Genomic DNA, 24,593 nt, shown 5'->3' with positions numbered 1-24,593 from the left:
CCTGCATTGGAAGTGAGGAGTATTAACCACTGGACTGCCAGAGAAGTCCCAAGTTCTATAAAATTTTATCACATGTGTAGATTTAAGTTAACATCACCACAATCAGGATACACAACTGTTCCATCACTACAAAGAAACTCTCTCCCATTACTCCTTAATAGTTACACCCTTTCCCCAACCCTAACCATTGGACACCACTAATCTGTTCTCCATCACTATCATTTTATCATTCTGAGAATTTATATAGTGGAATCATACTGTGTGGCTCTTTGAGATTGGCTTTTTCCACTAAGCATAATGCCCTTGAGGTCCATCCCAGTTGTTGCATGTATCAATAGCTCCTTTTCATTGTTGAGTAGTATTCCATGGTATAAATGTACCATAGTTTGTTTAGCCATTTACCAGTTTATAGACATTTGGGTTATTTCTTGATTTTGGCCATTTAAATTTGCCATGAGCATTTATGTACAGGTTTTTGTGTAAACATAAGTTTTAATTTCTCTGGGATAAATGGTCAGGAGTAAGATTGCTGGTCATAGGGTAAGTGTATTTTATTTTTTTTTAATTAATTAATTTATGGCTCAGTTGGTCTTTGTTGCTGAGCGCAGGCTTTCTCTAGTTGCGGCGAGCGGGGTCTCCTCTTCGTTGCGGTGTGCGGGCTTCTCATTGCAGTGGCTTCTCTTGTTGTGGAGCACGGGCTGTTAGGTGTGCGGGCTTCAGCAGTTGTGGCCCTTGGGCTCTAGAATGCAGCCTCCGCAGCTGTGGCGCATGGACTTAGTTTGCTCGGTGGCATGTGGGATCTTCCCGGACCAGGGCTCAAACCCGTGCCCCCTGCATTGGCCGGCGGATTCTTAACCACTGAGCCACCAGGGAAGCCCTGTATGTTTCACTTTATAAGAAACTGCCAAACTGTTTTCTGGAGTAACGAGTACAAGACCGTAAAAATTACCTAAGTAATACATGCTCACTGTAAAAAAAAAAAAAAATTTAACATAACAATGTATAAAGTGAAAAGTTAACTTACAAGCCCTGGAAGCCTGTACCACCTATTTCCTGAGAGGTATTGATAACCTGTTAGGTTTCCTGTATGTTCTTCAGGAATGTTTTATGCCTATACAAGCACATATATATATTTGTAAATATACATATTCACAAATGGGATCATACTATACAAGCTCTTTCAACTTGATTTTTTTTTCACTTAACCCATCCTAGACACATTTGTGTATCAGTAGATAAATACATACTTAATTGCCTTAATGGTGGGCATAAAACCCTATTGTATGGATGTATCACAATTTCCTTAACCAGTCCCCTAATGACGCCATTTCTATCATTGTCAGTTTCTCTTTATTACAAAGCTATAATGAAAATCTTCTACATAATCTCTGTATAATTTGCATGAGCATCTCTGTATGATATATTCCTAGAAATGGAAATGCTAGGTCAATTTTTCATGTTATGACATACTTTTTTTTAAACAATTTACACTCCCACCAATGGTATATAAGAATTCTTAGTTCTTCACCAACATTGAGTATTATCAGAATTTAAGGGCTTCCCTGGTGGCACAGTGGTTAAGAATCTGCCTGCTAATGCAGGGGACATGGGTTCGAGCCCTGGTCCGGGAAGATCCCACATGCCATGGAGCAACTAAGCCCGTGCACCACAATTACTGCGCCTGTGCTCTAGAGCCCGTGAACCCACAACTACTGAAGCCCGTGTGCCACTACTACTGAAGGCTGCACGCCTAGAGCCTGTGCTCTGCAACAAGAGAAGCCACCGCAGTGAGAAGCTTGCACACCGCAACGAACAGTGGCCCCTGATCACAACTAGAGAAAGCCTGTGTGCAGCAATGAAGACCCAACTCAGCCAAAAATAAATAAATATATATATAAAATTAAAAAAAATTTAAAATCTCTTGCCAATATGGTAAAAGTGGTATTTAATTTGCATGTCTTAGTGGTGAATGAAGTTGAGCACTATTTTATATATTTTATATATTTAGTAGCCATGTGCATTTCTTGTCCAATAAGTTGACAGTTTATATCCTTTGTTCAGTTTTCTACTGGAGTATTTTTATCTTATTGATTTGTGAGAGTTCTTTGTATATAAGGAAATGAGCCTCTTTCATTCATGTAGCAAATATTTCCTCACAACTTATAGTTTATCTTTTGACTTTATGGTATTTTGATATACATAATTTTAAATTTCTGTGGACTCAAACATATTCATCTTTAGGCTTCTGGATTTTAGGTAACATACAGAATGGTGTTAGAAAATAAAAAAATATATATGTATGCTGTGTAAAGTAAGAGACTATCTGGAAAACCTAATTATAATCAGAAGCTTGCTCCGTTTACATGGAGTCAGAGCAAAGAGAATTGTGGTATGCTTTATTCAGACTGTGGTAAGACTGGAGGATCATCTCTGCTACACAGTGGGGTACGCATTTCTAAAGAACAAAATATTTTTGCATCAAATACTGTCTTGCCCCTTACACAGTATCAAATATTCTAACTATTCAACTTTACTTTCTCAGTATTTCTTATCAGGCACCAAAAGCTTCTGCCATTACAATATTATCTCATGAGGAACATGCTACAAATAATTAAGATTAAAGCTTATTTTACATCAGTTACATATTTCATTTGATGACATTTTCTCACTTTGTCCTCAAATTCTAAGGGTGTACTCTTGGTCTTTCAGTACCCTAGCAAATAAATTCCACTTCTCAGATAGGACCGGGGCACACAGCACTCTGGTCTGCACATATTGAAGGTTTAAAATATTTTTTGAATGAACTCTAGAAAAAAAGAGGAGCTACTGTGAAACATTCTCAAATATTGGTATATATTTGTTATAAAATTTCTGATGTTACACCAGTTACACTTATTAATTTTCTTCAGTGGTATTTTTTACAAAATGAAAGTAAGTTTACTAAACAGAGGAACTTTTCAATTTTGTTCAAAGTATAAAATTGTTTAAAGAAGTCTCAGTTGCTACATAGACAATCAGCTGAGAATGTTAATTTATAAAATAAATAAAAAACTATTTGCACCATGTACTATCAACGTGATGTTTGGACCAGAAAATCAGTAATTTTCAGCTAATACTAAAACGGAAATCATTTAATATCAATTGATATCAATTGATATTAAATTGGCACAACTGAACTAAATTAATGTAAAATGATTTGGTACAGAGCCCAATATTTCTATTACTTTAAGTGGAATTTTGCATTAACTTATATAACTGTAAATTTTCCACTACTCCCTATTTAATGTTCTAGCTGCATCATTCTGTGACTTGAATCTGTTAAAAACTGAATAACATTCTACCAAAGATGGTCTATAAAAGAAACGGAAATTTATTTTGAACAGTATTCCACTCCCCAAAGTTTTTGAGGTAAGTAAAAATGTCTCAGATTTTATTTCTTGTTATTGATATTTAGATGTTTCTGTTTAACTTTTATTGTTCAGTTGATTAAATATACCATAACTCTTTTTTAAAGTTGCAAAAAAATTTAAAAAAACCAGTGAACACAGAGTTTCTCTCCTATCCTAAGACACAGGCGTGATAAGGATATAATTTAAGGATTGAAAGTAATCATTATATTGCATTAGGAATGTTTTAGAAGCGATATCGGGTGAATTCTCCACGATTTACATGGGTCTTGCATTATTTCTCATTTGGAAAATTTGTCTTGTTATTAAATACATTTTTCCCTTCTAATTGAAATCTAATTTAATATTAAAAGAACAGCTTAACCACAAATTAAAAAAAAAAACAAACAGCTCTTATTAACTAAACATTGTATAAATTTGTAACAGCAAAGGGAAACACTAATAGGTCACTTCTTCCCGTCCTAGGAAAAGCGGCGCTTCGGAGGACAAGCCGTCCCCGAGTTGATCCTTCCCCCCCCGCCCCCCCGTCCCCCCCCCCCCCCGTAGAGAGCTTTCGGCGGTCAAAGGTCCGGGACGCTAGATTCGAAACAAACAAAAAAATAAATAAAAAGGATAAAGACTTAGAGTTTGGGGTCGAAGGAGCGTTAGGGTATCCTTTCGCATTTCAAACATCTTGAGGGAGGGGTGAGGAGGCAGGATAAGAAGGAACCCAAATTCTTAACTAAGTCGCGAGGCCGCCTCCACCCACGCTTCCAGGAAGACTGTGGATAAGCGGGGGAGGCGGGGAACACCGCGTAGGTGCTCCTCGACTCCTTCTGCCCGATTTTCGATTTCCCTCCACTTCGCTCCGTCCTGTTCCTCCCCTCCGCCCGAAGAGTGGAGAATAAATTGGTCCAGCGCCCGGCCTAGCCTAGTAGCCCAGTTCCCTAAGTCTCCTAGACCCTGGAGAGAGACAGACCACGTTTTCTGGGAGACGGGACTAGTGTCATAAAGGAAAAAAAAATTTTTTTTTTCCTCCAGTGCCAGGTCTTCCCGGTAGAGAATCAGCTCGCTTGCTCTCCACACCCGAAGCAAAAAACAAGCAAAACAAAACAAAACAAAACAACTCAAAAAGCAACCCCCCTAAATCACTTAGGATCAGGTGCCGGAGTTACGAGAGTTGAGTTCTTTCGGTGGGAAGGAGTAGGCAGCGCGGTGAAGCGAGGGTCCGGGATCTAGGGCCGGAGCCCTCTCGCTGGGGCCTGTCACAGAAGTGGACGTCGAAGGGTGATGCCCGACTAGGCTGCCACCTCGGGCTGCGCGGGGGGCGGAGAGGCCCGGAGCACGAGTCCCCAGCGAGCCCAGTTTCCGATTTCCCACAGCACGGGGGCTCCTCCGGACATTCCTACCGCCCTCCCCTCGACCCCCCCCCCAATAAAGAAAGAGGAAACGCGGCGCGACCGGCTGCGCGGCGGAAGCGCTGCTAAACGGATGAGTAAGTCAGGCGCGGGCACGCCACCTTGTTTACCCCACTCGGCGGCGCGCCCCTGCGGGCGCCTCGCTGGGAGGCGGCGTCGGAGACGCTGAACCCGGGAGGCAGTCGGCCCCGATTGGCTGGAGATTGGGAGGAGGACGCTGGGTGGGAGGGCAGGGGGCCAGGCGTTGCAGTGGCGACTCTTTGCCGCTAGATGACGCTCCCTCCCAACGGGAGCCGGGCGCGGGTTCGCGGCCGACAGATGGCGCCTGCGCGTTCCATTCGCCTCCAAGTCGCCGAAGAGCGAACACCCCAAACAATCCCGAAGCGCCACCAAAAAAAAAAAAAAAAAAAAAAAAAAAAAAAAAAAAAAAAAGAGAGAGAGAGAGAGAGAGAAAAAAAAAAAAACCCGCCGGATCCGACCGCCACTTTCAAAACCCCCCACCGCTCTAGAACCGCGGGAGCTTCCGTCCCTGAGTAGAATTCGAGGGTGTAAAGAAGAGGAAGGGAAAAATATCTTGTACCAGCCCAGGGGTGAAGAAGCCCCCGGCCTGAGAAAGAAGGAAGGAGGAGTGGGGGAGGCGAACAGTCTCGTTGCTGCCTCTGTATACGCTGAGGGGGGAGGTAAGTTATAAAATGGCGGAGGCGAAGCTTCTAGAAGTTTGGAGGGGCACCCGGAGGGCGCGGGGCCCACCGTGAGGCGCGTGTGGTTGAAACAGGGCGCGAGAGACGAGTTGGGAGGGAAAGAGACTGGGCATTCTTGCCGTTTAATTTCCTCTCTTCTTCCTTTGCCTCCAGCGGGGCCCGCCGTGGAGCGGGCGGTCAAGTGAAGGCGGGGAGAAGCCTCCTCGTCCCCGCGTAACCCCCAGCCCTTCTTTCTCCCCTCTTCCCCCAAGTGGCTCCCTCAGCACTACCAAGGAACTTCCAGCCCCCCTTCCTCCCTACCTCCTACTCCTAGAGTGGCTTTCTACCGCAGGACTCTTCTTTTCGACTACCCTCGCTGAAGGTTTTCTCTTCCTTCCCTCGCCCCAGTCTCCCTCGGGGCCTCTACGGAGACCCCCCCCCATGGGTGGCCCAAAATGGAGAACGCGGAGCAGCGCAAGATGGAGGCTCCGCTTCTCGGTGTAGTGTTAGATTTAGGTGCCTTTTCTCCGGCAGGCTCTTAAGCCTGGGAGAGCCCGAACTGGAGGTGGGGTGGGGTGCGAGCCGTAGTGGGGAAGGCCGGGCGGCCGCGGTTGGGGTGGGGGAGAGCGCGGCATCGCGGCGAGGGGAAGGAAGAGAGCAAAATGGTGGTGCTGGGAACCTAGGGGGGAGGGGAGGCGAGGAGGCTCGCTTGTGTATATTTGGGCCTCGGACCGAGGGAGGCGAGGGAAAATCTACTCTGATCACACCCCTCCCTCGTGCCCCCTCCCTTCTCCCTTCCCCTCCTTCCTTTCCTCCCTCCCTCCTCTCCCTCCCTCTCTTCCTCCCTTCCTAGAGAGGGAACAACATTCATGTGACGGGCCCCTCTGCTTCTCCCCCGCCCCATCATCTCCAGCGCGTGGTGGGGGAACTGCCGGGGAAAGCGATTGGCATCGATCTCTCCATCCCTTCCGAGGCCCGACTTCGGTCAGTTTTCTTCGGGCAACAATTTTCTGAATAGGCTGGGGTCTGGCGGTGTTGGCCCCCGCGTGCAGACCTTGCCCCGAAGGGGGCCCTGCCTGCCTGGCATGGGAGGAGGGGGGAAGGGCGGGAGTGGAAGGCTGTTTGTTGGGGGGTTTTGGCGCCACTTTTGTTTTAGTTTTAGTGCTGCTTTTCGTTCCCACCCCCACCCGCACTGTCTTTCTCAAGGCACGAACTGAGCTGATCCTTGCCCCAGGTAGGCAGCTTCTGCTTTTTCCCTCCACACTTTTTATTCTTGCTTGGGGTCGACTTTCTTTTTTCTTCTCTCACGTACCCGGTGATCTGTGGACGGCGATTTTAGGACGGAACGGGTCGGATGGGCCATGGGAGAGAGAAGGTGTGGGAAACAGCATCAAGTAGTTCCGCAAAACTTTGAGCCCCGTTCTCATTTTCTTCTGGCCTACATTCGTAAACGTATTGTTGATTTCTGCCCTTTTTTTCCCCCGTCGCGAGAATGTCTTGTTTTGCCTTTAGTTTTTTTTTGTAAACCGCTGTACTTTCGACATTTAGTTTCCGCTCCCCCTTGGTGTATATGCCATTTTATTTTTAATCATGAACTGTAATGGGTTTTATCGTGTGATTTTTCGTGCTGCAGTGTTCAGCTGTAATTTTTAATATTGCATTAGTAGTTTCATCTGGTTTGTGAGACTTTCTCTTCCGTGGCCTAGAAATGTTTTATATGTTGTTGCCTACCGCCCCCCCTCCTCCTTTCTCTTGGATGTAGTTTGTTAATTGAGGGTCATAGTATTTGATTAAATGGTTATTTACAGTTTACGTGATATATCTATTCAAAACTTTTGATGTGTAGGATTAGATTTAAGTAAACGAAGAGCTCGTGTTGGTTTGAAATGGTTCCTTAAAATGCGCGGGCCGCCCTCCCCCCCCCCCCCGTAGAGCCCCATCTTCCCCTCACACTGGAGTGTAAATTCCATACCCCTTTTCTCCCACGGACCGCCGTATTTCACGGCAGCCACACCCTGTATTTGTCTCTGTGGATTGGGCTCATTATCAGCTTAATTTAGTGACTCTTAAACCACCATGATGGGACTTGCTTAAGCACGAAGCTTCTTTTCCTGTTTAGTCCTAGTGGTTAGTGTCGAAAGAGGAATAATCGAGGTTTCTTGATGAAACCTGGTGCGGTCCAACCTCTGCCTTTTTTCTGTTGTCTTTTTTCCTACTCCGGGCTGTTGGCGGTGTCAGCACCGCTGCTGGGGGCGGGGGTGGAGGGGAGAAAGAGTCGGGTTACCGAAGTGCGTCATTCCTGGCTCTAGCAGGGCCTGCTCGGGAGCTGCTGGTGTTTGTTACTGTCCTCGCAGCACTTTCCTGCCAACCTTCTCTCTCTGCGTATTGGTTAGGAGCAAAAGCAGGAGGCGGTCTCCTAATTCTATCTGTAGCCTAGCGCGTTGCGTTTAAGGGTATATGTGAACTTATTAAAAAAAAATCGGCCTGGAAAGTGGATACATTTCTCTTTAATGACATACAATTCAGGTAGTTTAGACTTGATTTCATGTATTTTCCAGTGAACGGTGGGGTAATTTTGAACATTTTAAACCACTTACGGTAAAATGCCTGTTTTTTTTCCTACACTGATATCAATCTATAATTAGGAATCAGAAGGACCAGTTAAGGCATAAGTGTTCAGCGGTCTTTCAAGTGCTTGAACTGTAATTTTATGACACATTATGTTAAATAGTCTTTTTTTTTTTTTTTAGTTTTGAGCCAAGGTGCTACGTGGATGCAAGCTAATTGTAAATGTTTAAGTTCGTTTTCATCACATTCTTATTTACCCTTTTAGATGTAATTTTAAATATGTCCTTGGGATCTTATTGGCTTTATCAGATTCTTAAAGCTGGGTATTTCCCTTTTTTAAAAAAAATCCGAATTCTTAAAAAAAATTACCACCTAACAAGGGGTTGTATAGGGTGGCTGTACAGTTACATTGTTAGATTCTTGACTTCTTGCTAGTCTTTGATACTTTTTTATCTTTGGATTTTTCTCTGTACATACTGAGCACAGTGTCTTCCTTTTAATTCTTTTCTGAAGATAATTGGGGGAGAGGTGGGAGGTAGAGATGAAACAAAAGTGGCCTTGAGTTGATGATTGTAGCTGGGTGATGAGTACAGGAGAGCTCATTGTACTATTCTCTCTACTTTAGCTTGTACTTGAATGTTTCCATAATTAAACAGAAAAAATTTGGAAGAAAAAAATTCAGATTGTCTTGCAATTTTGGTGTAATGACTTAAGTTTATATTTACATATTATTTGCCTGGGAAACTTGGCCTTGTGTATAAGTAATTACACAATGTCTGACTTACAAACTCAAAAAATATTTAAATTGAACCAGTATAGAATAAGCAAGATAAATGGTTATAAATTGGTTGAACTTTACATGTTTGTAACTTAGTCTGAATGTGCTCTACTTTTAGTTTCTTTTTTAATCCTTTGAAAATAGGAAAATTCCATTAGCAAATTTTGTAAATTCTGCTTGGTGTCTATTTCATTAAGTTGGAGTTCCAGTGAGTCAGTATGAAAGGGATTTACTATTAATAGGAGGGGCTTTGGCAGTTGGAATAAATGACAGTGGAAGGGATTCGGGTGCCCTAGGGAGCATTCCTGGTAAGAAGATCGAGGTAGGAGTTGAATTCAGTTTCAGTATTTGGTGTTTAATGAATGGGTAGAGAAGAGGATTGGAAAAGAAATCTACTTCTTACCTGTTCTTTCCCACTGTGAAATAACTATAGCATCCTAAGGTATCAGAGACGGGCAGTGGGGGTGGGGTGGTTTTTAAAAAAATTGATCTGAAAATGAATGTTTACATACAAAATGAGTTAAAGCTCCCCTCCCCCCACTTTTAACCATCTGATGCTATAAATAGTTAAAGGTTGATATGTAAAATATTTTAATGTTTTATATTAAGAACATCTGACCATTACCCATCAACAGTAAAGTAAAAATGTGTTGCCATTAAAACCTTCAGTCTCCTTAATTAGTGTATTTGTAAATTGCTCCTACAAAGAATTTGTAGATCATTTGAAGTTAAGTGCCTTATTTTCTGCAATTTTGTGTTGTTCAGTGGCAGGTTTTTTCACCCTATAAGATGTATTTTTGAACATATGTCAAAGTTTTAAAGGGAACTGAAAATAATGGATATTTAACTTCTGTATTTGGCGGAGTGTGATCCCTAATCATTATTAAAGCAAAAATTCCACCCTAGGCTGGGGACAGACATTTCATAATTGTTAATATTAGTCTGTTTGTATATTTCACATTCATCATTTTAGCTTTAGAAGGATATTAAGAGAAGATAGATTATGTATTTTGAACTCATATGCGAATAATCCTAAATGTTGAGGGTTGTGACTTCAGATTTATTTTATTGTGAGGCAAGAGCTAAACTACTAAAGCAACAAATTATGAGTTTGGTAACTTTGAAGTCTAGTTAGGTTTTTTTTTAAAACCCAAGTACTCAAGATTTTAATGAAATTAAATTATTACTTTTTCATTGTTTTCTTTTTGAACCTTAATGACGTCGGTGGTCTCCTGAGAACCTATGAATTAAAATGGGTGGGTTGGGGTGGGGGACAGGCTCAAGCTCAAACCATCCTTTGGGAATATAGGGTTAGATGTGAATATACACCTTGGACAGTTTAGTAATGCTTAATACTCTGCATGTTTAACTGATGCCACCCACAGTCATGTGTGGGAAGGGAGTAAACAGTGAATAGCTTATTCTTCTTTGGGTTCTTTATAATAGATGGAAGACTTCAGTTTTTGATGCTGCAAGTTAACTTTCGAGCTTAAAATTTACATTAGATGGATGCAATGATCTATTACATCTCAGTGGGATAAGGTTCATATCTTTAATGTGACTTTTTTGTCTCACATGTTAAAAAAACACTGGTCTTGTGTTAGTACTTTGGCATCGCTATTAGATTATTCGAAGACTTGAACACAACAGTTTACTGTGTAGTGGAGCACTATCCTATACCTATTTTGGGAGTTGGGGAGCATAGCAAAGGCAAGGGATAGTCCCAGTTATCTATGGGTGTCAGTATATATTGAAACACCGTTAATTATCAGAGAGTAAAGAAGAAACTTTAAAGATACAGATTATTTTAAAAGTTCTTTACATGTATTTTATTTGTGTAATTTCTACATTTGATACATATTTAGGACTTTTAATTTGTGGTTCAGTACTGCTCCTGTATAATAATTTTCTAATATCTCCTGCTATCGTGAGTGGTGGTTATTGCGTGTTCTCTTTGCCAAAGGTACGTGAGAAAACAAAATTGTCAGCTTGATATTTTTCAGTCTCCTGAGTTGCCTGCTTTGCATTTAATTTAACCAAATTTTATATTTTGTCAGTGTGAGTGGTGTTGCTTGGTGGAGTCTTAATTTTTGTATATGTGCATTTAAAAAAAAACATCTCTTTAGCAGCTATGGTAATCTGCTACCTGAACTGTATTTTTTTTTCTGAACTGTATTTTTAATGTATGCTTGCTATAGTTCTATCTTTGCTACTAGCCAGAAGAAAACAAATCTTTACATATGGTTGGTCTAGTCTAAGATTATTGAAATTGTTTTAAGCCCCACCCCCTCCCCCAAATGAGGGGAGGGTGAATAATGTTGATGGTCTCTTCTTTTTTATTTTAATTGGAAAATACACGACTAGGCTTGATGAGACAAACTAGAGCGATTTCTGTAAACTCTGGATAATCTAATGTACACCTCAAAGGTAAAATTCCTTTATAAAAATACATTGTTCAATCTTTGCGACTGGCTCCCTACTGTATCCCTTTAAATTCTTCAGGAACACCCAAACACTGGTAAATATAAACAGCTTGTGATCGCAAAAAATATATATATATATTGTTCAAATTCTGTTGAATGTTGTTAGAGGGGGAAAAAGCAGGTCCTATTTACACTTTTGCATGAATAACATTTGTTGTAATGGGATTTGACCTATAACTTGTTGAACCCTGAGATATTCTAAGAAACTCTTAATTTAGTTGCCATTTGAGTGACTTTTAAATGCCAATAACTGTACTGTGTGTTTTAACATGTATTGTTTAAACTTCTCTGCTACCTTGCAAGATAGATGGTTGTCATTTTACAGATGGGGAAATTGAGGCTCTCAGAATAAATGACTTGTCACATGATAATAATTGACAGTCTGAATTCACACCCATATTAGTCTGGCCTCAAAACCTTTGTACTTTTTTGTTAAACTCAGTAATTTCTCTTAACTGTGTTAGGTCTTGGGATATCTATCACTGAAAGCATGTATCTTTTCAGTGTTACAAAATGATTTTTTTAATGTATAGTACAAGGTTAATGTAGATTTTTAATGTAGGGTTAGATGAGTTGCTGCCTGATGAACGGTCTCAATTGTGTTTTATACTAATAGTTGAAATAGTTGAAACAAATCTGAGCTTTAGTTTTGTTTGAGTATGCTCATTATACAAAAGTTTGTGGAATAATATATATATATTTTTGTTTTAGATGGGATAATATGTTGAATTGTATTCTTGATTTTTGGTAGGTCATACTATGGTAGATAGAGTGGTTTCACTGATATTTTTTTTCTTTTGTCATTTAAGCTCTATATAGAATGGAGCTAAATGTGTCTGAGAATAGTTCCCCAATCATTCAGCATGTATATCGAGTGATTTGAAAAGAGAATTTAGGTGACTCTTATAATTCATTGCTCTGATTGGTTCTGTAGGGGGATTTTTTTGTTATTTAATGGCACCTTAAAAATATTTTCTTCTAAGTGTTAGTACCTTCTCTGTTTCTACTTTCTATTCTAGTTCATCTTTTCACTTAATTAAAATTTCTTGTTCTTATTTTTTATCAGGTAATAGTTAATATTGCTGCCCTGGATTATTTGGTTCATTAATGATCAGAATCTTGGTCTCAGCTTTCTTTGCTTTTCCTCTTTCTCCTTCCTGCTTTTCATAAACTATAACTAGAACTTTTCTAATCTGAAGGAATGCTAGATATCATGTAGCTGGCCTAAGATAAATTAGTGGAGATGGGGTAAAACCAAAAATATTAGTGCTTTTCACAGCCATGAGTCAAATTTATATATTTTATGTTAATCATTTCCTTAAGCTTCATTCTGTAGGAACTATTTTTTCCAGGTGATACTGTCTTCTACCCAGACTCAATATTGAGTCTTTTCATCCATATTTTCCCCTTTGTAGTCCAAGAATACCACTGGTGTTCTACCACAGAATTATGCCCCAAGGCATCCATTGTATATAATAAATTAGTTTCTCTCCAGTGCATCTAGAAAGATACTAGCTATGTACTGTTCTTGGGGGAATTCAGGAAATTGTCACTCATATCATTTTCTGAGTTCTGTGGTTAATAACATGAGGAACCCTGGTTGAGAAAGGTTGCTAGAATATTAAGGGACTTGGTTTGGTGCCAAACAAGGTTTTACTTTTCATGGTTTCTTTCCTGTCAGTAACCCTAATATAGCCTCTACTTAAAACTTAGGTTTGATAAAAAGTGAATGCAGTTGCTGATACTGCCATTTCTGTGGGATAAATTGGTCAGTGTTGATTTCAAGCAGTTAGTGCTACTTAGTTGCTTTAAAGAATTGAATATTGAATGTGGGAAGTTAAATGCATAATTTCATTTGTAAAAAAGAATATTGTAGGAGCTCTGTTCATCATATTATTCAAAGCCTTTTAAAAGAAGTCTTTGACAGTGGCTAACATTAGCAATAGGTAACACTAACTGTACTCTTACTGTGTGCCGGACACTATTACAAATGCTTTATGTGTATTAGCTCACTTAGTCTTCATAACCCTCTGAAGTAGGATGACCATATGATTTTTTGTTCAAACCAGGATACTGTTGAGAGTGAAAGGGGGCACTAACTGGATGGCATGCTAGGATAATAGTATAAACTAGGACTGTCCCAGAGTAACTAGGATGTATGATGACCCTAATTAGCAACCACCCCCCTTTTTTAGAAGAGAAAACCAAAGCTTAGGAGGCCAAGTAACTTGCTCAGTTAGTAAGTGGTAGGAAGAGATTCGAAACCCCTATGGAGATTTCTTTGGGCATGAACGTGATTTAAATTACTTTACACTGCCATATTCTTAGAGTTTGTTTGTTTTTACTCTTTGGGAGGAGTTTTTATTGGTATGGGGTCGACAGTAAAAGACAAGATACAGTGTTTTTAAAAACCCAGTAGAATTTCCAGTTGGCTTTTTTCAAGTGACTCTTTAAGACTTAAGTGATGATGTCTTAATGTTGAAGACCAACTTCTCTGAGTGAGGTCCTCCTAAATAAAAACAGAAAACTCCATGATAACTACTTTTACTGTTTACATCTGTATTTGTTTTCCTTACATTGTTTAGACTCCCTTTACGGGTTTCTTAGGAGGAAATGTGAATTGTATGATATTTCATGGGGGCTCTTAGATGGAAAATTTCTTCTGAGAAGAAAGCTGAAAGAGACACAGTTTTGTGACTAAGGAGAAGTAGTATTAGAAAAGAAAGAAAAAGGTCTAGTTTAGAGACTTATTCGAAGTTAAACTGATTCTGTACCATAATTTGAAAATTAAGTCTTTTGGAGATTGATGTGTCATTTCGTAAAATTAATAGTTGTCTTTTATTTTTGGTGACTTTTGCAACTGCTTTGTATTCCCAGCCTGTTTGTTTGTGGTACACCCCCCCCCCACAAATGATTCAAACATTTGGTGAAATGATTTCAGCATAATCACAGATTTTACTATTTTGTAAAATAAGATTTTTTCCCTCTTTTTTCTTTTAGTGAGGGTGAGTAGTAGCTGATCTTAAGAGGACTTCATACTTAGCTATTTTAATATTTCATTGAGGAATTTTTTTTTCCGCTAGCTAGTTCACTTTTGTAAGTTTTGTTGGCATCACTATCTTATAAACAACTGAGAGGCTATTAAGTAGGTCTATTCAATTCTTAAAGTCATTTATTTAGTTCATTAAAGCCATCGTGAACTTGGAAGGCAGGGACTGCATATCTGACCAGAGGAAGGAATTTGTGGGCCGCATAATGACTGGTAAACAAAAGGTTATTTTGTGGATTTGATTTATTACAGAAATTAATACAGTTGGTTTTTTAAAAAAGCTATTGCTGGGTTTTAATATGGGGCCCATGGGTAGGGTGGAGGTGTGAGAACCCTGTGAAATTAATGTACAAAATGTATAACTGCATTTATTCAAGTTCTCAAAAGAGTTCATTTGTTGTTTTTTCAGCTGATACTTAAAGTGCCTTCAGGGATGGGATATACAGTGGTAAACTACATAGTCTCTGCCCTCAGTCAATGTTGTCAGTTTGAGTTTTATCACCCCAAAAGGGTTAAAACTAACCCATTTTGGAAACATTATGTATTGGGATTACTGTATATTAAAGAATACTAAGCTAAAACCAATAGCCATCAATGCAGTTTTTTTAAATTTTTTTTTTAAATTTATTATTTATTTTGCGGTACGCGGGCCTCTCACTGTTGTGGCCTCTCCCGTTGCGGAGCACAGGCTCCGGACGCGCAGGCCCAGCAGCCACGGCTCACGGGCCCAGCCACTGCGCGGCATGTGGGATCTTCCCAGACCGGGGCACGAACCCGTGTCCCCTGCATCGGCAGGTGGACTCTCAACCACTGAGCCACCAGGGAAGCCCAATGCAGTTTTGATATTGTCCTTAATTTAAGATTAGTGACAAGTATTTAAAAATAAGGACTACTCTGAAAAGCTTTGGGGGAAAATAACAATTAAGGACTGTTGATGTAGTATTGCAATGCTTCAGTTCAGTCTTCGATGGTTGTTAATAAACTAAGTTTAAGGAGCCCATGATCATTCCCTGTAACCAGTTACTGTTGTCCAAAGGTTGAGACCTTCTAAGTGATACTGTGCTTCTGTGTAAAAGAAAAAGAGGCAATCAACAATCACTTTGTTATATGGGACTCCTGTGTGTCTTTCTCTACCTCAAGTTGTAAATGCTTGCGTTTAAATAGGAACTTAAATTTATCCATGCTTGTGTTTTGCTTTTTGACTTTGGATTCTTTGTCGGAGTGTTAGCTTGAAATGTCTTTGTAGCAGTATATGATATTCATTAAATTCATTCTCTACATATATATGATGATGTAGGTTTGGTATATTTAAAGTAGTATTTCCATTTCAGGATTGGGATGTATGATACCCTCTTTTCTTGGGTTTCTAACATTTTTCTCTTTTCAAAAGCAAGAATTTTTCCACACTCACCAATGTATCTCCTGCCTTGTAACTAATTTGCAAACTTTATGGTGATTAGAATGTTACTACAAAGAACACATTTAATATTCTCTTACTAAAAAAGGCCTTTTTTTGTGATTTAAAAAAGTAGTATTGAAGATAGTTGGGAACATGAACCTTTGAGAATTTCCCTTCTATGCTAAAGAAGTAGAGAAAATGTAGGAAATATTAGCAAAGCCATAATATTTTTCCTTTGGGATATGTCCCTCCCTGTTTCCACCACTCATTCAGGCCAAAAGACATTCCTCAGACTTTATTCCTGGCAGGAGAATTGAGGAAGTGGTGGTAGCCATGGCTGGCAGGGAAGTAGAAGCTTGAAGGTATGTTTTTGAAAAGCAAATTTGTCAATGACAAATGGATTTTTCCAGTTTGAGTATATGTACTTTTTTGAGTTTTGGTTACATGTCAATGCATAAAGTGCTACTATTCATTGAGGACTATTCAGTGGTTGCATTCATATTTGGGTGTTCTAAATATACTTGAAAAATTTCAGAGGGATTATCTGGACAATACAGGATTATATTAGAAAAGATCATTTAGTAGGGAATTAGTTCCTAAACCTTTGAAGTTAGACTGAAACAGTTATCCAGGTTGCTGCAGAAAAATAGCAAACCTAACATGAGAGATAATTATTTGTGTGTATAAATATGTAATGTTTATATGTACAATATTGGTGAATATCCAAACTTATGTCTTATAACTAGTTTACCTTTTTCAGACAAGGGATTACGTTTTTATCTGATTTTGAATTCTTGTCTCATTGTGTAATATGTATCATACAGATTCTGAAATGGTAATTAAAACCTTAGGTTTTCTAGGAAAGTAACCCTACGTTATAATTACATTATTAATATCTCATCTTCAAGACCTGTATGTTGGAAGAGAAGTAGTTAGTTTCCTCTAGTTGGCTTTGCATTAATGATAAACTTTGTGTATCTACAGGATATCATTTATAGGATCTACTACACAGCAAGGCTCCCTAACATTTAATTTTTATTTCTTAAAACAACCATGTGAGGTAGTTGGTGGTATTTTCATTTACTGAGGTTCAAAATAGTTAAGTGACTTGCCCAAGTTCACTCAGCTAGTTAGTGGCAGAGCCTACTTTTGAGTCCAGTTCTGCCTAATTCCAGCACACTTCTTTACACAGTGATACACTGCCTTCCAGTGGGATATTTATAGACTTGTGTAGTGATAACTTTTGGCGGGGGGGGGAGAGTAAGAGGGGGCAAGCATCCTAACTTGATGAGACTGAGGAAGTTAGACTTCTCAAAGTAGAAAACTTTTGGAAATTAGGTAGGGGAAAGGCTTATTTTCTACCAAGAGCTGATAGGGAATAAATCATTCTCAGTCTGAAGTTAGATGTGATATGTTTCGTATTTTGTAATAAGCATCAGATAACACCTAGAAGAGGGTTGGGTGGGGGAAGATGATAAAGTTTGTTACATTGAATTTGTTTTAATCCCCAGTAAAGTGACATCTGAATTAATTTTAAGGAATTAAACTTCTTATAAAATAAACTATGAAACAAAATGTTATCCAAAGCATTGTTGGCATATGTCTCACTAGTAGTGTTCCTACTAAAGGACAGTAATACTAATGGGAGCAAAATCTGTTCAGGTAAATTGGTCTAAATCCAGATAACATCATGATGCTACTTTATGTTCTTCTGTTCTGTTTTGATTTTCATTTTTCTCCAGCGCCCCTTTTCTGTTGCTTTTCCATCTCCAGTATCTGTACAATTTCTAAAATTCTCCATGGAAAGTAGAACTGGTTTTTTTTGTTTGTTTGTTTGTTTTTTTGCGGTACGCGGGCCTCTCACTGTTGTGGCCTCTCCCGTTGCAGAGCACAGGCTGCGGACGCGCAGGCTCAGCGGCCATGGCTCACGGGCCCAGCCGCTCTGCAGCACGTGGGATCCTCCCGGACCGGGGCACAAACCCCCGTCCCCTGCATCAGCAGGCGGACTCCGAACCACCGCGCCACCAGGGAAGCCCAAGTAGAACTGTTTTGATGATGATTTCCTTTTTTTTACTTTTATGCTTTTACTAATAATACTATATAACTCCATATGCTAGGCACTGAAATAGAAGTGATTTGAAAAATAAACCCATTTTATCCTCCCAGCAACTCTCTGAGGTAGGTACTGCTATTGTTTTCTGTTTACAGGTGAGGAAACAGGTGCAAAACAAAAAGGTAAAATTGCGCAAGGACACATACCTAGGAAAGCGGTGGAGACTTGATGTGAACCCAGGCAATCTGATTACTGTCCCATGTTCTTAGCACTACAGTACCATACTGCTGATTGTTAACATTAATGTGAATGGTTTCCTCATCTTGGCAGTGTATTTATTTTAAGTCTTCTCTTTAATCGTGAAGTATGTTTGCTCATCCTAATAGGAATTTTAGAGGTCAACAGAAGACTGGGAAAATTTCTGATCCTCAGGTTTCCTAGCTATAAAATGGGTAATCCTGCATGCCTTATGTTATTATGGGGATTAAATAACAATACTTTTCTGAGTGTTTTCTGTATGCCAGACAATATGCCTAGGGTTTTGCTGGCATGATAGGCCCCCAGATAACTGTAATATTTTCATTTATTGAGTACATTCTGTATGTCAGATAGTTGATATACTACTTTTACATCTTACATTGTATAGGGGATATTGTACTCATTTTACAGAAAACTGAGGCCTAAAGAAATTTAGTAATTTGCCTAAATATGTTCTCACCTCTCGGCTGTTGTGTTTACTGTTCCCTTTGTCTGGTGTGGTTGCTCATTTCTTCAGGACATTTTGTTCCCTCAAGTAATTAGCCTTTCAGTGAAGTATTCCTTGGCCATATCATGTAAAATATCTTTTGCCCCCAACACTTCCTTTTCTCCTTACTGTATTTCTCTGCATGGCTCTTTTCATTATCAAACATAGTTTTATGTGGGTTATCTCTTTCCCCACCTTAGAATGTAAACTCATTGAGGGCAAGAATATTTGTCTTGTTCATTGCCTTAACCCCAGCACCTAGAACAGTGGTTGGGACATAGTAGGTTGTATAATATTTGTTGAGTGGATGCATATGTGGTATCCCGAGACTCACTAGGCTTACTTGCAAGCTGATCCTGAATTAGACTGATTTAATCTTAATGGACCAAGATGGGCATTTTCCGAAACAGAGATGTGATGAGGATTGTGCTTGGGGCTGTTTTGGGGTGGGAGTGGGGAGGCAGTGCAGTCTCATGTTGTAGTTTTTAGAAGTCTGTTCTCATGAATTGCCTTGAATTCCGGGAGGAGTATGTGCCCTCAGGTCAGCTTCTAGGTTCTGTGAAGCCTTTTATCTCTTAGTAGAGGTCTGCTTTCCAGCTTCTTGCTGTCTTAACTTTCAACCCCTCGTTTTGCCTAAAGATTTGTTCATTGACCATTTATAGTGTATTTGTGATGTGCGCAGTGTGGAGCTGTGAAGCAGGGAGTTGGCTTCATACAGGAAGATTCCTAGCTTTGTCGTCATAATATGTATATAAACGTGTATGTATGGTAAAAAAAAGAGAACTGCCATGTACTGAAACTTTAAAAAATTGTTTTAGTTAATATTTTGATAGCACATAAAATCATTATTTTCTGATATCATGGAATTCATACCTCTTTCTTTCTGCTTCTCATAAAATTTGTTGCAATAATGTATGTAGTTGGAATATGGTAGTGATAACACTGTACCATGCTCTTGCACTTAAATGGTAGCTGATTTTTGAGAGAAAGACAAAATTGTATTTTTAGATATTTCAATCTTAAGCTGATATTAGTGCAACTGGAGTTCAGCAGATATAAGAGTAGGAGATAGACCTTAGGGATCCCTGTGCATACTGTACATTGGTCTTTAGAGGGGAGAAGTTATAAATAAAGAGGAGTAGAAGGCCAGGAGTGAAAACCTTATTATTAACTGGGTAGGAGGAAGAAGTAGGAACATTGATAGACTGGTCAGGGATATAGGAGAAAATCTAGGAAAATGTAGCATAAAATCCATAAGCATCTAAAATTTGAAAAGAATCCAGATGGCATGTTCTCCCATCTGGGAGATGCTTTTAAATTGTATATAGTATAAAAACTGTTGTTTCAATTATGTCAAGATGAAATTAACTTTAAAGCTGATATAATCAATGGTTATTCTTATGTAGATTGTTTTCTTTGTGGCATCTCTCGGGGAGTTGGGTTCTTCTTCCAGCCTGGGTCCCAGGTTACCAGACTAAGCTGGGAAGTGGTCTGGGACAGGAAGGGAGGGCATATCTGGCTTATTGCATTCTGAAAAGTCAATGAAAATTTTACTGGAATTACTTTGTATGGCGCTGTGGATACTCAAAGAATTGATTGTACTTAAATATGAGTGGTATTAGATAACATACTGCAATTTGATGTCCTCTTCAAAATAGCTGTGAAAATTATGATTGGATTTGCTGGAGTCTGTTTTGAAAAGGAAAACCTTTTCTTTTTTTCCTCTGTTCTTTTATATGAGATAAGTGTGTAGGCAACCCCTTAACTTTTCTTCAAATTTTGTGGAAAAACTATCTTGAGTAGAAATAAAGCCCGACGTGACTATCTTACAAAATTTTCTCACTTTTCTGCTTCTTGGGATAATATTGCAAAGAGAAATTATTGTTATCAGTCTAAAAAACTACTCATAATTCTACTTGCTTCAATCCAAAACTATTTATTTTTTAAAATTTTGGTAAAATATAAAATTTTACCCTTTTAAGTATACAGTTTAATGGCATTAGTTACATTCACATAGTGGTCCAAACATCACCACCATCCATCTCCAGAACTTTTTCATCATTCCATAATAAAACTCTCTACCCATTAAATAGTTGCCTATCTCCCCTCTGCCCTCAAACAGTTCCTGGTAACCAGCGTTCTGCTTCGTGTTCCTATGTATTTGACTAGGTACCTCATGTAGGAGGAAGCATAGATATTTATCCTTTTGTGACTGGCTTATTTCACTTAGCACGTTTTCAAGGTTCATCCGTGTTGTAGCATGTGTCAGAATATTCTTCCCTTTTAAGGATGTATAATATTCCATTTCTGTATATACCACATTTTGTTCATTCATCCATGGTAGACACTTGGGTTGCTTCCACCTTTTGGCTGTTGTGAATAATGCTGCCATGGACATGGTATACAAATAACTGTTTGAGTCTCTAGTTTCAGTTCTTTTGTGTGTATACTGAGAAGTAGAATTGCTCCACAAATATTTGAGTGTCTATAAGTGGCAGGCACTGTGCTAAGCACTGGGGATATCAGTGAACAAGGCAGGCCTGATCCCTGCCCTCAGAATTTACAGTCTAGTAGGGAAAAAAGATATTAAATAAGCAGTTACAATTAACTATGTTAAGTGTTACAAAAGGGCAAGTACAGAGTGCCATGTGTATATTTTATATGGTCGTAATAATGTATATATTGTTAAAGTAAAAAGAATACAGAACATCAAATGCTTTTTCGTACTCTGATATCCCCTGCAGCACCTCACTCGCCAACCTACCACCACATGGAAATTTTTTTGTTTTTTCCCCCCCAACACATTTAAAAATTTAATGCATCTGGAATATATATATATTTTTTTTTCTTTTTTTTTTTGCGGTACGCGGGCCTCTCACCGCCGTGGCCTCTCCTGCTGCGGAGCACTGGCTCCGGACGCGCAGGCCCACTGGCCATGGCCCACGGGCCCAGCCACTCCACGGCACGTGGGATCCTCCCGGACCGGGGCACGAACCTGCGTCCCCCGCATCTGCAGGCGGACTCCCAACCACTGCGCCACCAGGGAAGCCCTGGAATATATTTTTGACTCTGATGTGACGTAGGGCTATTGTGCTGTTGTGGTTTATAAGCAGTATATATTTGGTTTCTCTGTTTCTGGCACAGAGCTCCCCAAACCCTTCGAATTTCCTCAGTGTTCAGAGTGATAGAGGTATCTTTTGTTATATCAATAAGGTGACATTTAGAAAGCACCTTAGGGTGGGGGCTGGTTGGTTGCTAGTGGAGCCAGCTGTGGTTAGAGGGTTAGAACTTTCAATCCCCACCCCACCCCCACCTCTGGGGGCATGGAATGCAATCACCAATGGCCAGTGATTTAATCAATCCCGAAGCCTCCATAAAAACCCGACAGGAAAGGGTTCAGAGAGCTTCTGGTTTGGTGAACTTATGGAAATTTGAGGAGAATGGCGAGCTCCAAGAGGGCTTGGAAGCTTCCTCGCCCTTTTCCCGTACCTTGCCCTGTATCTCTTTCATCTGGCTGTTCCTGAGTTCCTTTTACAATAAACTGGTGATCTACTAAGTAAAATGTTTCTGAGTTTTGTGAGCCGATATAGCAAATTAATTGAACCCAAGGAGGGGTTCTTAGTGTCAAAAAAATGCACAACCTAAAAGTTGAGAATTATGTTTTATTTGGAGGAATTTCTGAGGACTTAAATCCGCAAGACAGCCTCTGTGATAGCTCTGAGGGACTGCTCCAAAGAGGTAAGGAAGGGGCCAGGATAAATACGAGTTTTGCAACAAAAAAACATGTAGTTAGAATATCAAAAGATTACTGTTAGTTAAAGAAGACCAGACATCTCAAGTTAATGAATTTAGCACTTTTCTTGTATGGGAAGATGCAAGAGTCTGGGCTCATTGAAGTCATTCCTTTGATAGGCACCTTAACTATAGGGCCAGTGTCCTGTGCTTTCCCGTCCTCAGTCCCCTCAGGGTGCACCATTGCAGGGTGGCTGCTGTGGCTGAGGGTTTGGCAGCGGGAAGCCTGTTTGTCTCCATCCTGAGTTACCTCAGGGCTCACCATCGGGGCAGCGGTAGTGGCTGATGGCTTGATGGCCATAGATAGCATCCTTTGTTTGCTGATATGGCAGGCAACGTTTTCATTCACATTAGGAACCTCTAATTTATAGCCAGTCGGTCAGAAGTACCCGTAACAACCTGGACTTGTGACTGCCCTCTGAAGTGGGGTTGGGCTGGGGCAGTCCTGTAGGACTGAACCCTTAAACCTGTGGAATCTGATGCAGTCTCTGGGTAGACAGTGTCAGAATTGAGGTGAATTGTAGAACTCCCAGCTGATGTCTGGAGAATTACTTGGTGCTGTATGAGATATCCCCACCCCCTCACCCCTGCCCCCAACACAACATTGGAATTGGGTCTCAGAACCAGTTTAGCTCTACACATTTTTGTCTTTTTGTGTGTGTGCCATACAACCAACTACCTAATTATTTTCCTTGCTGTACATTTGTCTGTCTCTTTCCTCCTCTGTTTTAGAAGGCACAGCTTCTATGAGTAACTTTGTTTTTTCCCCTTATCTAGTTATGTCCAGCAGTGGGGATCATGCTGTCATTGAGTATGAACACTTTGAAGCTCCTTGTAACTGAAGGTGTATTGTTTTCCAGTAGGGTCGTACCTACCTTACAGTCCCACCGTTGCTGTCGTGTATGGTAACCACATTATCCCTGCTTTGGAAATGTTATTTTAAGCAATTTTGCTAGTGGTATCTCAGATTCCTTTAATTTGCATTCTTTGATTAATAGCTAGAATGAACATTTCCCTCCTGGTTTTTTTTTTTTTTTTTTTTTGCGGTACGCGGCCTCTCACTGTTGTGGCCTCTCCCGTTGCGTAGCACAGGCTCCGGACGCGCAGGCTCAGCGGCCATGGCTCACAGGGCCCAGCCGCTCTGCGGCATGTGGGATCTTCCTGGACCGGTGTACAAACCCGTGTCCCCTGCATCGGCAGGTGGGCTCTCAACCACTGCGCCACTAGGGAAGCCCTTCCTCTTATTATTGAGCAAGGTATTTTAAATGCGACAGCCAACACTTAAGTTTAACCTGAGGGCCTTTTAATTATGAGTATACAGTAGTTTTCTGGTTAATTACTGGTAGTGATGGTTTTTAGTATTAAGTCTCAATAGAAGTATCTAATTATTTTATATTGGATTTGTGTATTGTTTTGTAATGTCTGTTCACCTTATTCGTGGTGTTAGTTCAATTTACGAACAGCAGTTGCTTAGGAAACCTGCAATAATCTATCCATCCACTTGTCTAGCCCAGTAGTGTTAAGTTGCATTCAGTGGACAGTTTGTGGATGAGCTGTGCTCAAGTGTTTTGTAAACAGAGTATGAGAGAACCAGTGGGAAAAGCCCAGATTTTTTTTCTCACTGCAGTGTAGTCTTCTTAGCAATGAAGCCGACAGTGAAATTAAATTTTTATTAGTAGTTCAGCCTGTTTTTCTTTCTTTTTTAAAAAAAATTAGTTTATTTTTGGCTGCGTTGAGTCTTTGCTGCACGCGGGCTTTCTCTAGTCGTGGTGAGCAGGGGCTACTTTTTGTTGCGGTGCGCGGGCTTCTCATTGCGGTGGCTTCTCGTTGCAGATCACAGGCTCTAGGTGCACAGGCTTCAGTAGTTGTGGCTCGCGGGCTCTAGAGCACAGGCTCAGTAGTTGTGACGCACAGGCTTAGTTGCTCTGTGCCATGTGGGGTCTTCCCGGGCCAGGGCTCAAACCTGTGTCCCCTGCATTGGCAGGTGGATTCTTAACCACTGCGCCACCAGGGAAGCCCTCAGCCTGTTTCTTGATAGTAATGATTATTCTTAGTCATGAGCAGTGTAGATAAAGTGAAATTGGCTGTTCGACATCGTTCTTTGAAAAAAAATAATTACATGATTGCATTAATGGTTGTGCCATGTAGTAGTCAGTCCATAGACTACTTCCAGATAGTAAGTTCATAGACTTCCCCTATTGAGAATTTGTCAGTGTCAAGGCATTGTGAAACCAATGGTAAA

General features: G+C 40.2%; 1 protein-coding gene across 4 annotated transcripts in view; it reads left to right on the top strand.

The window, feature by feature from the left end:
* The first annotated feature begins 5,248 nt into the window (after positions 1–5,248).
* Positions 5,249–24,593, top strand: part of STAG2 (STAG2 cohesin complex component) — a 120,277-nt gene continuing 100,932 nt past the window's right edge. For 2 of the 4 annotated variants that reach the window (XM_081221288.1, XM_081221284.1), the window contains exon 1: positions 6,379–6,468. The gene's annotated coding sequence lies outside the window, so the exon portion shown is untranslated. Of the gene's footprint in view, positions 5,485–6,378; positions 6,469–6,689; positions 6,719–24,593 lie in introns of those variants that run through there. The other 2 variants (XM_081221285.1, XM_081221287.1) reach the window with 2 other exon arrangements.

This window comes from Mesoplodon bidens (assembly GCF_964165515.1).
Source record: "Mesoplodon bidens genome assembly, chromosome: X".
In the NCBI taxonomy this organism is placed as follows: Eukaryota; Metazoa; Chordata; class Mammalia; order Artiodactyla; family Ziphiidae; genus Mesoplodon; species Mesoplodon bidens.
Note: the sequence above shows the minus strand (reverse complement) of the source record. Positions and strands in the feature narration are given on the sequence as shown.